This window comes from Ambystoma mexicanum, chromosome 8 (genome assembly GCF_040938575.1).
Source record: "Ambystoma mexicanum isolate Mex_15411 chromosome 8, UKY_AmexF1_1, whole genome shotgun sequence".
NCBI classification, from domain to species: Eukaryota; Metazoa; Chordata; class Amphibia; order Caudata; family Ambystomatidae; genus Ambystoma; species Ambystoma mexicanum.
Window position 1 is genome coordinate 1265301083 of NC_090929.1, and position 13773 is coordinate 1265314855.

General features: G+C 48.3%; 1 pseudogene; it reads left to right on the forward strand.

The window, feature by feature from the left end:
* The first annotated feature begins 9060 nt into the window (after nucleotides 1-9060).
* LOC138472956 (nuclear factor of activated T-cells, cytoplasmic 3 pseudogene) lies at nucleotides 9061-13227 on the forward strand (annotated as a pseudogene).
* The last annotated feature ends 546 nt before the right edge of the window (nucleotides 13228-13773 follow it).

Genomic DNA, 13773 nt, shown 5'->3' on the forward strand with positions numbered 1-13773 from the left:
GGCGTCGCGTGTGGCAGTCGGTTACTCTTGAATGGACATTCAAGTGTTCTGCTGCGCCAGTGTTTACAATACTGCCTGTGGTTGCTGTGTGTACACCTGTGCCTGCGATGTATACATCATGCGCTGTTGTGACTGGGCCGGTGTGTGTGATGCTTGCACCGTTTGCAGCGTATGTGTCTGCGTCTGAGTGTGATCTTGGGCATAATAGTCAGGTTGCTCAACATTGCACGTCAGCGGCTATATCACCCCCAATTCTGTTGCATTCCCCCCGCTTCTACACACTCGTGATATGTGGCCTATCTTTCCGCATAACCAACACTGTGTTGGACTTCCAATGGGTCTGGCTGTCCCCCGTTAAATCTGTCTCCACCATGCTGCGCTGGGTACCCTGCTCTTCTCCCCCTGGGTACACCCCCTTTTCCCTGCGGCCAATAGTTAGGATCTCCCTTTCCTGCCAAATTTCCCCCTGCCATTTGCTGCTGATTTTGCGTGTTATGGGTAACGACTCCCTCTCCGCTCGTCAACATCGCCCCTTCCTCTGTATACTTTGACTGTTTTTTCAGGACTAACTTCGCTTCTTCCTGTTTTATTTCCTCCCGTTTCTTTCTTGCAATCTCCTGCATTAGCCGTAATAATGCACTATAGTCAACAACATTTTTGATCATGGCTTCGCCTCCATCCCCACTAATGTTTTCAAATGCTTCTGCACCTGCTCTGGCAACCCTCGGCTTAATATGTGGTAAAATAAACCCACTATTTTATCCCTAGGGTTCAATCGTCTGAAGACGCCAACATTCTTGAATCTTCTGAATATATTGAAGTGGGTCCTCATCCTCACAAATTTTGCGTGCCATAATTGCGCTTATGTCAGATGTGTTTGGGTACTGTACCCTCAGAGCCTGCCATAGGGCTGCTCTGCAGTTATTGAATGGCGCCCCATCGTGCACTGTTCTGCACTGTCACTCCGGGATATCCGGCTTGTTTCCAAACGCCGTCAGCTACCTCCCCAAGAATGACAGAAAGTAAGCTCTTTATGTCACCCACTGCCAGTGTCGCCCCTGCTGTCAATATTTCTAGTTCATAAATTCATTTCCCCACTCCCGTCAACTTACACCTCAAATTATCTTTGGCCATCTGTTGCCACAGTATATATTGTGGTAGTCCGCCACCGTTTTCTAGCAGCAGAAACTGTGTCAGCCCCACATGTCTGTCATATTTCCCTATTTCTTTTGTAACTGTAAATGCTCTCACCATGCTAGTTCTCTTTCATCCTGGTAATGCTCTCAACCTCTGCGCTTATGGGGGACCTTTGTCTGCACTATGCAATCTTCCTTTTCAGCCCTCAAGGCGCCCCTCAGGTTATAGCTTTCCCCTTTCTGTATCTTCCTCTTCGTCTCACAGTGTCTCCCGCTCTGGGCTTACTCCCTCAGAGGGGCGATGTGGCCTCCTCCCTTCGTCATCATCACTCTCCCCTAATTTCTCATCTGACCCCATTGTCCCTAGACTGTCCATCACTGTCTTCACCCCCTTCATCCTCAAAGTTGAGCCTCCTCAACGTGCTTTTCCCTTGTTGTTTCACCATTGCTCTATCCAGTGAGTCACTTTCCCTTCGGTGGGGGCCCCGCTACACTCCTGCTTGCCTTGGGGGCAGAAGCGTTATCCCGATATCAATATCCCGATCCTCCTCTGTATTCCCGCTTCCTGGTCGTCATCCAAAGGTCTGTGCCCATGATTATGTCCTCTACGATAGCTCAGCCGGTTGAGCGCTCGCTTCTGCGATCTGAGTGTGATCTGCAGGTTCAAATCCCGGCAAAGCCAACTCAGCCTTTCATCCTTCCGAGGTCAATAAATGAGTGCCAATTTCGGTTGGGTGATGTTATATGTAAATATGTGCTCTGCTTTGGATTAAGGCGAAATATAAATAACACATCATTATTATCATTAAAGCGACTCTCTCGCTCCTGTATTTTGTCTCTCTCTTCTTCCTCTCTGCCCCAACGTTCTTTAACAATTCTCTCAATCTCCATTTTACTCTTCTCTCTCCTCAACTGCAACTGCCTTTCCTTTTCTTCCTCAGCCTTTCTCATCGCCTTCTCCTCTTTTTCTTTCTGTCTTTTTGTCTTCTCCCTTTCCTCTCGCTCCTTCTCTTCTACTTTCTCTGCCTCCTTTCTCAACAGATCCTGTTCCTTCCTCTCCTCTCCTTCTCTTCTCCTCACTTCCTGCACGACCTCAGCACATTCTCTGTCCTCTTCCTCCTTCTCCCTTTGTTTCTTATCTTTCTCCTCAATGTCTCTGGGCTCTGTTACGCTCCTTCCGTCTAGTTTAAGCAATATTTGTCCTCCACCCATTCATTCGGTGGAACCGTCGCTTCATCGTCCCCTTTGCATCCGAGAGTCACCTCGTCGCCCCTGCCAACTTTGCTTGCAGGTCACTGCGCTCCTTGCATTCATCAATCATGGCCACTGTTTTCCTATTCGCCAGCTTAGCGGCACTAAGTGCGTTTTCGCTACTATACACAGGAGGTACATAAACGGGATTAGTGTACCATGCTGCTGCTTTTAGCTCCTTTAAACGGTAAAATCTCTGTCAGTGGGTCTGTAGTTTGAGGAGAGGGGAGGAGGAGCTGTGGGTGCTTCACCCCCGCATCATACTGGCTAAGCACCCACTCCTTCTTGGGTGGGTCCTCTTCCTTGTCCTCAAGCATCTTCTATAACTCCAATATTGCTAATCTGCTGCTTAATTCATTTGCCTTACACACAGCATGTAAATATGTGATCATAAGGTGCAGCACAGTTTTCGAAAGACTGCCTTCCCAGGGCCATGCCATTGCCATTTTGCCCTCTGATCGCTAGTCCATTCTGCGCTATGCTTGCATATTTTGTCCTGATCCTGCGGAAGGGATTTGCACAAGTGCTTAAAGGGTGTATCCCCCTTGGTGGCATGTCACTCTCTGACTGCGGATACTTGCTTGGCCTTGAATCAGGATTTTTTTTCACACTTCAACAATGTCAATTTCACTTCCACAATTGTTGTCAGCAATTAACCAACTTCTCTAGACCACAATGACTTCCAATCTATTCCACAAGCCTCTCCAGCTCACCAACACTAGCAAGGGCGTGTTCCGCCCATTGCCCGCACTCAACTCTCTGCCCTCAAAGTCCAAGCCACAACTCTCTAGGTGCTCTTCGAGCCCCACCCAAATGGTATAGACACCTTCTCATTTTCTGAAAGCTTCCCCACCAGTTTGCTTCACTACAGAACAATGCCTTTCCAATTTTTCTTCACCAACAGCTCTGTGCCCCACTGCGGTCCATCACCTTTGCCTCAAAGCGCTATGTACTATTAACAACCCTTTTGTGACATCACCAACCACTATGTATGTCAAACAATTTAGATATTTGAATGTTTGAGTGCACTCTTAAACACCACAATTCACAAAAACACCACAATACAAATGCACCACAAATTTGGCTGTCTTCCTGCTTTTTCATTCACAGGGGAATCCATGGGCCTCATTACGACCCAGGCGGTAAGTGATCGAAATTACCGCCATGGCGTAATGAGCGTTAACGCCATGGTCCGATGGCGATAAGAGCGCCATATTACGACCCATCGCGCACGAGCATTACGCCATGGCGGTAACGTAAACTACGCCATGCCGTAAACAGCCCTTACCGCCCTCGTTAACAGCGCAGGGTGACCTACCGCCACCCATCATTGCGCCGACCGTAGTCAGCGGTCACCGTAATTAGCGGTGACCGCAATTAGGCGGAACCGGAAATAGCGTAATCGCGGCGGAACGGGAAACAGCACAGCGGCCATCTTAAAAAACACAATCCATTGCCATCCTACCCAACCACACCACAACCAACCCTCAAACCCTGACATTCCCATAACCCACCCATTTCCTCAGCCAACCATGCCTAAAGTTGTCAAGAAGGCATGTGACAGGCAGCGGCAGGAGCGCTTCAGTCGAGAGGAACTGCAAATGCTTGCAGACACGCTCCAGGAGAAGGCCGATGTTGTCTTCTCCACTGAGATGACCCGGACAGCCATAGGCCGCAAAAAGGAGGTGTGGGAACTTGTGGCACAATGTGTCAGTGCTGTTGGAACCACCCCACGCACCTCCAAACAGTGCCGCAAGAGATGGGACGACCTGCGGATCAGGGTCCGGGGCATTATGTCTGCCAACCGTAACCTGGCCCTGGGAACTGGCGGGGGAGCAGACTCCCCACTGAAGATGCAGCCATGGGAGGAGACATGTGCCTCTCTGATTGGCATTGAGTGCATCGAAGGTGTCGGCAAGATGGAGAGAGGGGCCCCGACATCTGGAGACACAGGTAGGTGCCTCATATCCAGCCTTGCAAGACACCCTGATACACTTGCACGTGACAATCACAATGTGGCAGACGCAACACATCAGCAGATGAGCCACACCCTGCGCACATGCAGCATGTACACTGTACAGTAGGCAGACACACACCTGCATGCAAAACCGAACCTAAAGGGAAGCAACCTGTATGTCACGGGCTACTAACTCCACCATCTATCCATTACACTCTTCACAATGCCTGCTCAATGTCCGCTGAACCATCAATAACAGTCACCCTCCTCTGCTCCACCACAGGCTCGCAATCGGACACTGGCAGGGACGACAGCACCAGCATCCCAGCCAAGAAGGCCAGGAAAGTGGGAGAAGGGAACCATGCATCCACCTCTGCTGGACCCAGGCAGAAACCACGCCAGGCTGAAGAGGCCAGGGCAGCAAAGTCCCCCGAGGAAGGGGTCGTGACAGCGCCTCCAGCCCAACAACACCCACTGTTGCCCACTGAGGGCAATGTGTCAGCAGGGAGCAGTACTGTTGGGGAGACTGCAGCCATCGCTGCCTGCTCCGACAGTGATGTGGAGGATGACACTGGACTTGACCACAACACGCAACTGCACTCACCACACCTATCCCCAATCAGCCATCATGGAGATGACACCCAGGGCCCATCGCCAGCTAATTCATGGCCAGCAACTCCAAGCCCAGTGGGAGTTGTGGAAGATGGGAGTAGTCCCATTGGTCACCCATTGGCACCCTCCATTGGGCCAGAATTCCAGCTGTCGCTGGAGCAGATTGCCAACAGGCAGGAAGCACTGGGCACACTCCTCACGCAGCATGTTGCAGAATGTGGAAGTGCCAGTGCAGCCATGGAGAGGAGTGCTGATGGCATCAGGGCTGCCATCCAAACTGCCAGCAGGGACATATGCACCAAACTTGCTGCAGTGCGGCAGATGATGAGCCAGCTCATCCAGACAATTCTGGACACATGCCGTACTGAGCAGCCCGGTACATCCTCAGCTGCAAGTTCAGCACAAGCCTCTCCTGTCCGCAGGTCATCCAGGACCCTGAGGAGCACAGGCAGGGGGGCCCCAGGTTCCGGGAGAGGGGGCAGTCAATAGTGTGCTAAACTATACACACTTCACCACGGGCACTGTCACATGTTTGCAGGGTGTTCAGGGGGGGGGGGGAGGGGGGAATTGGGTGTGTTGGAGTGTTCAGGGGGGAGGGGGAGGGGGGAATTGGGTGTGTTGGAGTGTTCAGGGGGGAGGGGGAGGGGGGAATTGGGTGTGTTGGAGTGTTCAGGGGGGAGGGGGAGGGGGGAATTGGGTGTGTTGGAGTGTTCAGGGGGAAGGGGGAGGGGTTCTGTTATACCTATTCAGAAGAACAATACACTTTTTCTTTTCTCACAAACGAAAAGTGTGGACATTGCTCATTGCGTATGTGTGCTTTATTGTTTTACAGTCCACAGTGTTGACATACCAGACACACACAGTGCCCCAAGTGCCATCCATATGTCACACACTCGCTGTGTGTGCTAGAAGTATCGGTCAATGACATTCTGACGCATTATATGGCCCTCCTGTGCATCGCTGCCTCCCTGAGGTGCTGCCCCATCCCCATCATCATCATCCCCATCATCAGGTGGTTGTGGTTCTGCGTCAGGGGGCAGAGGCACGTTTCGTCTGATGCACATATTGTGTAGCATGACACATGCCATGACGATCTTTGCAACCTTCTCATGGCGGTACAGGAGTGCCCCGCCAGACCTGCTGAGGCAGCGGAAACGTGCCTTCAGTAGGCCAAAAGCATGCTCTATCACCACACGGGTACGTGCATGGGCATGGTTGTAGTCCTCCTCATGCTGGTTCGATGGGTTCCGCACTGGTGTGAGGAGCCACCTCTTCAGGGGATAGCCCGCATCACCTGTAAAATGTGAGAAAAGAATGTGTCAGGAACGAGATTGATATGTGAACATGACGCACAACCATGCCTTGATTCTGACTGTTACTGTGCACCAATTGGAGTTGTGGTTATGGATTTACACTGTGCAACCAGTATGTGTTCATGGCTCTCATGTACTGTTTTGCATGCAAAAACACAATGCAGGGGGGACGATTGCCTTGTGAGTGGCCATCCACTGTGTCCGTTCAGGCCGTCATTCATGTGACCTTGCACGTGTCCTGTGAGCTTGAAGCTCACATGATAGCAACATTGATGTCTGGCTCATTATGACCCCAGTGAGCATTACTGGTGTCAATGGGGACAGTTTGTGGGTCTTGTAGTGGTGCATTGATGTTCCTGTCTGTCATGTGCCTCCTTTGTGCGCAGTTGTGGGGGACAGGCCTTTCAGTAGTTGGTGCATGGTGACGTGCATGTTGGTGTATTTCTTTAGGGTCAATGCGGTCACAATTTGCACAATGCACTTGCAAATGGTTGTGTCGTTTTTGGGATGCACTTTCAGTCACATGTTGGGATGATTAGGTCAGGCATGATGTGTACACTACTCTGTTGACGTCAGTGCTGCCACAGGGAATGATCTGGCTACTGCTAGTTGCACCCATGTGACGTATGCATCACCCCCCTGTATCTGCCAGATGTAATATGCATTGGTACGTCATTCAACACCCACTTTGCATTTCCATGCTCATGACATTAGACTCACCGAGTAGGTAGGATCTTGGGCCTGCATGTCGCTCCATGTAGCGTGGTATTGTTGAGTTCCGAAGGACCATAGAATCATGGGTTGATCCGGGGAATCTGGCACAACAATGTGTGATGATCCTGTTGGAGTCACAGACCATTTGCACGTTGATTGAGTGGAAATGTTTACGGTTGCGGTACGGTACCTCCATGGCATGTGGGACCACCAATTCAACATGGGTGCAGTCAATGGCACCAATGCAACCAGGTATGCCGGCCAGTGCATGGAAACCCACTTTGGTGTTGGCAATCTCCTGGGCAGACCGTGGTAATGAGATGTGGTCATCTGTGTGCTTGAGGAGGGCATCGAGCACTTGCATCAGTGTACGCGAGAATAATGGTTGTGATATGCCATGCAAGTGCCCCACTGTGTGCTGGTAGGTGCCTGTGGCCAGGAAGTGGAGCACGGACACTACCTTCAGTAGGGGGGGGGGGGTGGCAGTGGGTGTTTCAATCATGCTGACGATGTCGTTGTGTATCATGTCCACAATGGTGGTGATGGTGTCCCGGTCCAGTCGGTACAGGGTGTGGATCTGCTCAGCGGTGAGGTTGAATGGGCTGGGTCTGATGCGTGGGATTGGGGGCTGCCTGCGTGGTGGCACTGGCTCTGCTGGTGGGGCTTGCTGGGCCTGCCTTGCCCTCCTTCTCCTCCTGCGTCTCCTCTGTGCAGCCTGTTGTTGTTGTTGTTGTTGTTGTTGTTGTAGTTGCTGTTGTAGCACTCGCATTGCTATCAGGTCCTCCAGCCCCAACATTGCTAGTCCTATTGGTATCATTGTGGAGTGTGACTGGGTGTGGGAAGGGGTGGGGTGTGCTCTTTTTGTACTTCCTGAGTCTGTATTGCCTTCACCTGTGCTGTTTCTGTGCACCTGTGGCAGCTGCATTCACCTTACATGGCCCTTTACGGTTGGTTCGCGATGGCGTAATTAGCACCATGGCGGTAAGGTACTTAACGGGCTGGGTGATGGCGTTAGGGGCATGTCCGCTTGGGTCGGCATTCGCGTACTTTTCCGCCATGGCGCTAAGTACGGTGTGGATGTTCGCGTGCGCGCGCCCTTGGCGCAGTCAGCGGCAGCGTTAGCTACGATGCCCCTAATGACATCGTAGTTTACGGTCACGGGTCGTAATCGGCCCTAGCGGAAGACGATGGCGGTAATCGTTTACCGCCATCGTTTTTCACTTTGCGCCAGGGTCGTAATGAGGGCCCATGTCTTAAAAGTGCCCAGTCAGGGTTGTGGTCCTTCTTCTACACCACAGCATAGCATAACCTTACAATCTGTTTTTATGTCCTTTTCACTTTTTTCTGTAAATTCAATAAGGTACCACCTTCTGCAACCTACGCTAATGCTTAGCCACAGGGAATCATCTCATTATCTGTAACCTTGCTAACACTCGGAAACAGGGAATTTTTCATAAATAACACAAAAAAACAAACCACAACACAACAATTCCCTCTTCCACTATTTGTCAAATTGGTAGACTTATATTCACACTCCGTGGATCCGCTGAAGCCTTTGGGCACCGTCACTCCCTAATCTGCCACTCTGCATTCCGATATGCTCGGCCTCCCACTAGGAGTGGCCAGGAAATACACCGAGGGGGCTCCAGTTGACCGTCTCAGTTTCCACACATTGTCAGTGGTCCGTTCATTGCGGGTTGCGATGCATCCCTTCGGGCATGCGGGATGAAAAAATGGTATTCGCCGGATGTCTTAGCGACCATCCTCTGCTACTACCTGAAGTAAGGCGAGGGGTTGTTGATTTCCCCAATAACAAGCAAGAGGAACTGGGCCAGTGGAAATACCCTGCACTCAAAAACAAAGAGTCACAAAATAGGACACATCTTTACTGTTTATTGAAAGCATTCGACACAGGGATCAAGTTTATTCTTCAATACATTCTTGTTTTCAGGCTTGTCACGAAACGTTAAGGCAACGTGATGTCATAAAATAAATGATGCATTGCAAAAACCTAAGGTAGCATGGGATCGGTTAGTGAGGTAGGCTACATATAGGATGTATAGGGGGTTAGTCTGGCAGCGAGCCTGAAAAGGGGATAGTGCCGGGGAGTTTGTCATGAGCCCCTGAGCCCGCTCGGGGGCCGTGCCCCACCACCCCCATGACCACCGCCGAGCGAGGCGGCAGCGAGGAGCTGGACTTCAGGCTGCTATTCGGGGAGGAGGCTCCACAGGCGTCATTGGGCCCCGCAGACCTTGAACCCGATGATTGTGCATCTTTTTACATCTTTAACGTGGAGCAGCCTCAGACAGCGGTGAATCAGCCAATCTGTATCCCTCGCCATGGAATGCAGTCGCACGGGTCTACATTGTCTTCTCACCGGTTTCAAGGTCACAAAAACTATGAAGGAACTAGTGATATTTCAGACTCCAAATACAGTCCCCTAGTTGGTCAAAAGCCCTTTGAATGTCCAAATATTCAAATTACATCCATTTCTCCCAACTGTCATCAAGGAATAGAAACCAGTGATCATGAACTTCAAGCAAATGGACCAGATCATGATTTCATTGAAAGACCTTCACGGGTCCAGCTGTATCTTCCACTTGATTCACCATATAGGGAATCATCCCTTAGTCCTAGTCCTGGCAGTAGCATCTCGTCTAGGAGTTGGTTCTCTGATGCTTCCTCTTGTGAGTCCATGTCTCATGTTTATGATGATGTGGATTCTGAGCTGAATGAAGCTGCTGCCCGGTTTACATTGGGCTCTCCTGTAGATTCCTCCAGTGGTTCACCCAGAGGTTGTCCAGGGGATGAATCGTGGCAGACTCCATATGGGTTTGGCCCCACCCTCTCACCTAGGCATTCTCCTTGCCATTCGCCAAGAACTAGTATCACTGATGAAAACTGGCTTAGCCCTAGACCAACATCAAGACCTTCTTCTAGGCCTACCTCCCCTTGTGGGAAAAGACGACACTCCAGTGCAGAGATTTGTTATGTTGGTTCACTCTCTCCTCACCATTCTCCCACTCCTTCGCCTGGTCATTCCCCAAGAGGAAGTATAACCGAAGACACATGGCTAAGTACTTCTCTGCAAACTGGGCAAATTCTTAATCATGGTCTTACACAGTTTCAGTGCTGTACAGAAACAGACATCCCTCTAAAAACTAGAAAAACCTCTGAAGATCAAACGGCACCTTTATCTGGGAATGTAGATTCATGTACTGAAGACCAAGGTTGTTTGTCAGCGTCACTTGAACAGTCAGTTGGGGATGGATCTGGTACTCCGCATCAACTAAAAAAAGATTTATCCGGTGAGCAATATCTTTCCGTTCCTTCGCACTTTACTTGGAACAAACCAAAGCCTGGTCACACACCTATATTTCGCACATTTTCATTACCTCCCCTCGACTGGCCATTGCCAAGTCATTATGGACAATGTGAATTAAAAGTAGAGGTGCAGCCTAAAACCCATCACAGAGCACACTATGAAACGGAGGGCAGCCGTGGGGCAGTGAAAGCTTCTACTGGTGGACACCCTGTAGTTAAGCTTCTTGGATACAATGAAAAGCCAGTGAACTTACAGATGTTTATCGGCACAGCAGATGATCGGTATTTGAGACCTCACGCTTTCTACCAAGTGCACAGGATCACTGGGAAGACTGTTGCTACAGCCAGCCAAGAGATTGTCATTACCAGCACAAAGGTCTTGGAGATTCCTCTTCTTCCAGAAAACAATATGTCTGCCAGCATCGATTGTGCAGGCATTTTAAAACTCCGAAATTCTGATATAGAACTTCGTAAAGGGGAGACGGATATTGGCAGAAAGAATACCCGCGTGCGTCTTGTGTTTCGAGTACACATCCCACAGCCTAGTGGCAAAGTCCTGTCTCTACAGGCGGCTTCCATACCTGTTGAATGTTCACAGCGATCTGCTCAAGAACTTCCTCAGATTGATAAATACAACCTCAGCAGCTGTACGGTAAATGGAGGACCAGAAATGATCATAACTGCTTCTAATTTTGTTCCAGAATCTAAAATCATATTTCTTGAGAAAGGGCAAGATGGAAGGCCACAGTGGGAGGTAGAAGCGAAAATAATTAGAGAAAAATGTCAAGGGCCCAACGTTGTTATTGAAGTACCTCCATACCACAACAAAACAGTGTCAGCTGCTGTCCAGGTGCAGTTTTATCTTTGCAACGGCAAAAGAAAAAGAAGCCAGTCGCAACGCTTTACTTACGCACCAGTTTTATTGAAACAGGAGCACAGAGATGACTCGGAATTGCCTGCAGTATCGGCTTCGTCTATGCCCCATAGTGGTAGTGCTCAGACTATTCAATCAATTAGAACTCAACTGCCTTCACCAGATCTAAGGCATAATTGTGATCATTTACTATCCACATCACCCAGGAGCCTTGTTTTTCCAGTTCAGCAACAGTATCCTTCCATGGTTAACTCAGCTGTGTCCCAGCTTACGCATATACAGGGTCGGAACATTAATCCTGGTGCCGAGTGCCATGTGATGTCACCTTCTGTAGTCCACCAGTCTTTTCAAGCTACGTCTGCATCTCCAGCGAGGTCTTCTTACCTTCCTATGCAAAATATTATGTATAATGGACAGTCTGCTCTACCTATTAACTCTGCCTCAAGTCAAGGATTTGATACAATTTCATTTCAACATGATTCAGCTGTCCCTCTTTTAATGAGTCTTGGCTCACGGTCATTACCATCAATTCAGTACCATTCTTCGACTTCTGACTCATTATTACCAGGGCACCAGATGGCTCATCCGAGTCATTCAAAGCAATCTTCACTGCAGTCAGTAGTATACCATTGTTCAAATACAAGACATGGTTCTATTCCTTTGCCTACAAGCCAACCTATTGCTCAGTCTTCACCTCAGTTGCAACCAGTTACATACCATTCTTCAAACCCAGGATCTGCTTCATCGCCATCTACAACCACTTCCTATCCATTGGTTTGTTCCCCCTTATCAGGACCCTCGTCTCCACAGTTACAATCTTTGACTTTGGAGTCAGATTGTCCTGCCTCCAAGCTCAGGACAATCTGACTCTTGTTCATCTCCAGTGCCGATTGGGCATTCTGGACAGCCTTCCCCACAAGCACATAGCCCATCGTTAGTCCATCATAATGTGTGTGATGCATCTTCTATTTCAACTGATGACCCATCTCTGAATATTAAATCTGAACCTGAAGATCAAGAGCTGAATTTTGAAACAATTGGTCTACAAGACATCACATTAGACGATGTAAATGAGATCATAGGAAGAGACATGTCACATGGAACACCTGTGGGAACCCCTTCATCGCATGACTGTTCTGGACCTTTGGAAACTGATCTAGCTGATGGTGTCTAGGATTCAATAGAAGTGGAAGAAAATGTTCATTAACATTACAGTTATCTCTATGAGTTTCTTCTAGAGTCCCTGTGCCCTCTTAGACTTACTGTGCTTCCAACTATGTGGCCTTCGTGAACTGGAACAGTGGATCCTTGCATAGCCCTTTAAGTGGGTTTTATGTTTTGATGTAAAAAGAGAAAATCTCCTATTCTAGTTCCGCTGACATTGTAATAAAAAAACGACCTTGATTTGTAAATGGACACACAAAAATCAAATGTTATTGTTTAATTACACAAAACCTGTTCTTTTGCATACAAGTAGGATATTTTCTATATTGAAATGCTATAAAAGCAAGGAAGTATGCTAGCTTTACAGTACATGACAAACATTTGATACAGAGCTTTTAGACTGCTGCTTTATTTTAGAAGAGGTCATAAAATTGTTGTATTTAATGATTTGTATTGCTTATTTGTCATTTGGAGAGCCTTTAAGCTTGTATGTTTTTACAGACAAGGACATTTTATAAAGAATTCTTCCAGAGGCAGAAATATCTGTCAACTAAAGCCAATGCCTTGGAAGATGTTATGTATAGTACCTGCTTTTTTCTCTTAGATTCATAGGAAGCAAAGCCAAATGTAGAACTGCACTCGTTTGCAAACTTAACATGGATTGCTATGTAACCATTCCATCATCAAAGTGCATTGTATTAAATTACATTCCAAAATGAAATCTTTCTATAGCCTGTCCTAAACATTGCGAGCTTATCAATTTATCACATTAGACTGAATTTAAAAGTTAGGCTCTTTAAAGTCCATTAAACCTGTTGGGGATTTATTTGCAGATCATGACCTTGAGTTTTGGTGACATTAAAAATAATGTTGAGTTTGAAATTGTTTAGTCTGTTCTTGGGTGTTGCACTCCATGAGGTTTGCTAGCAGTCAGTCCTTTTTGTAAGAATGTATTTTGGGGAACACAGTTGATGCTGTTCACATTTCTTAACTTCTAGCAGCAAGTTTGTAGAGGCCAAATATTTTTAGGGCAGAGAAGTCTGTGTTTCAAAAATATTGTAGTTTGATGCTCATAAGAATATTTTTCATACGGGCAGCACTGGCTGGTAGAAAAATAGAAAAAAAAAAAAATAGGGGGTTAGTAACCTTATTGGCTGAACTGTATCTGGCGGCTTCTCCTTTGACTAACTCCTAAATGTTGCAACTACAGGCATGTCAGGTTAGCCCACTGCCATTGGGCAGTGCTACAAAGTGTGAGCTACCATAGAAGGTGGGTAGGGATTGGTCAGCAAGGGTCTTCTCAGCCTTCACGCTTTGCAACATTACCAGCCCATGAGCAACTAACTATTCAAGGTGGTGCAACAGTCCCAGAGGTGCTGCTTGTACCCAACAAATTACCATCTCTGATCCTCTAGGTCTTGAAAGAGA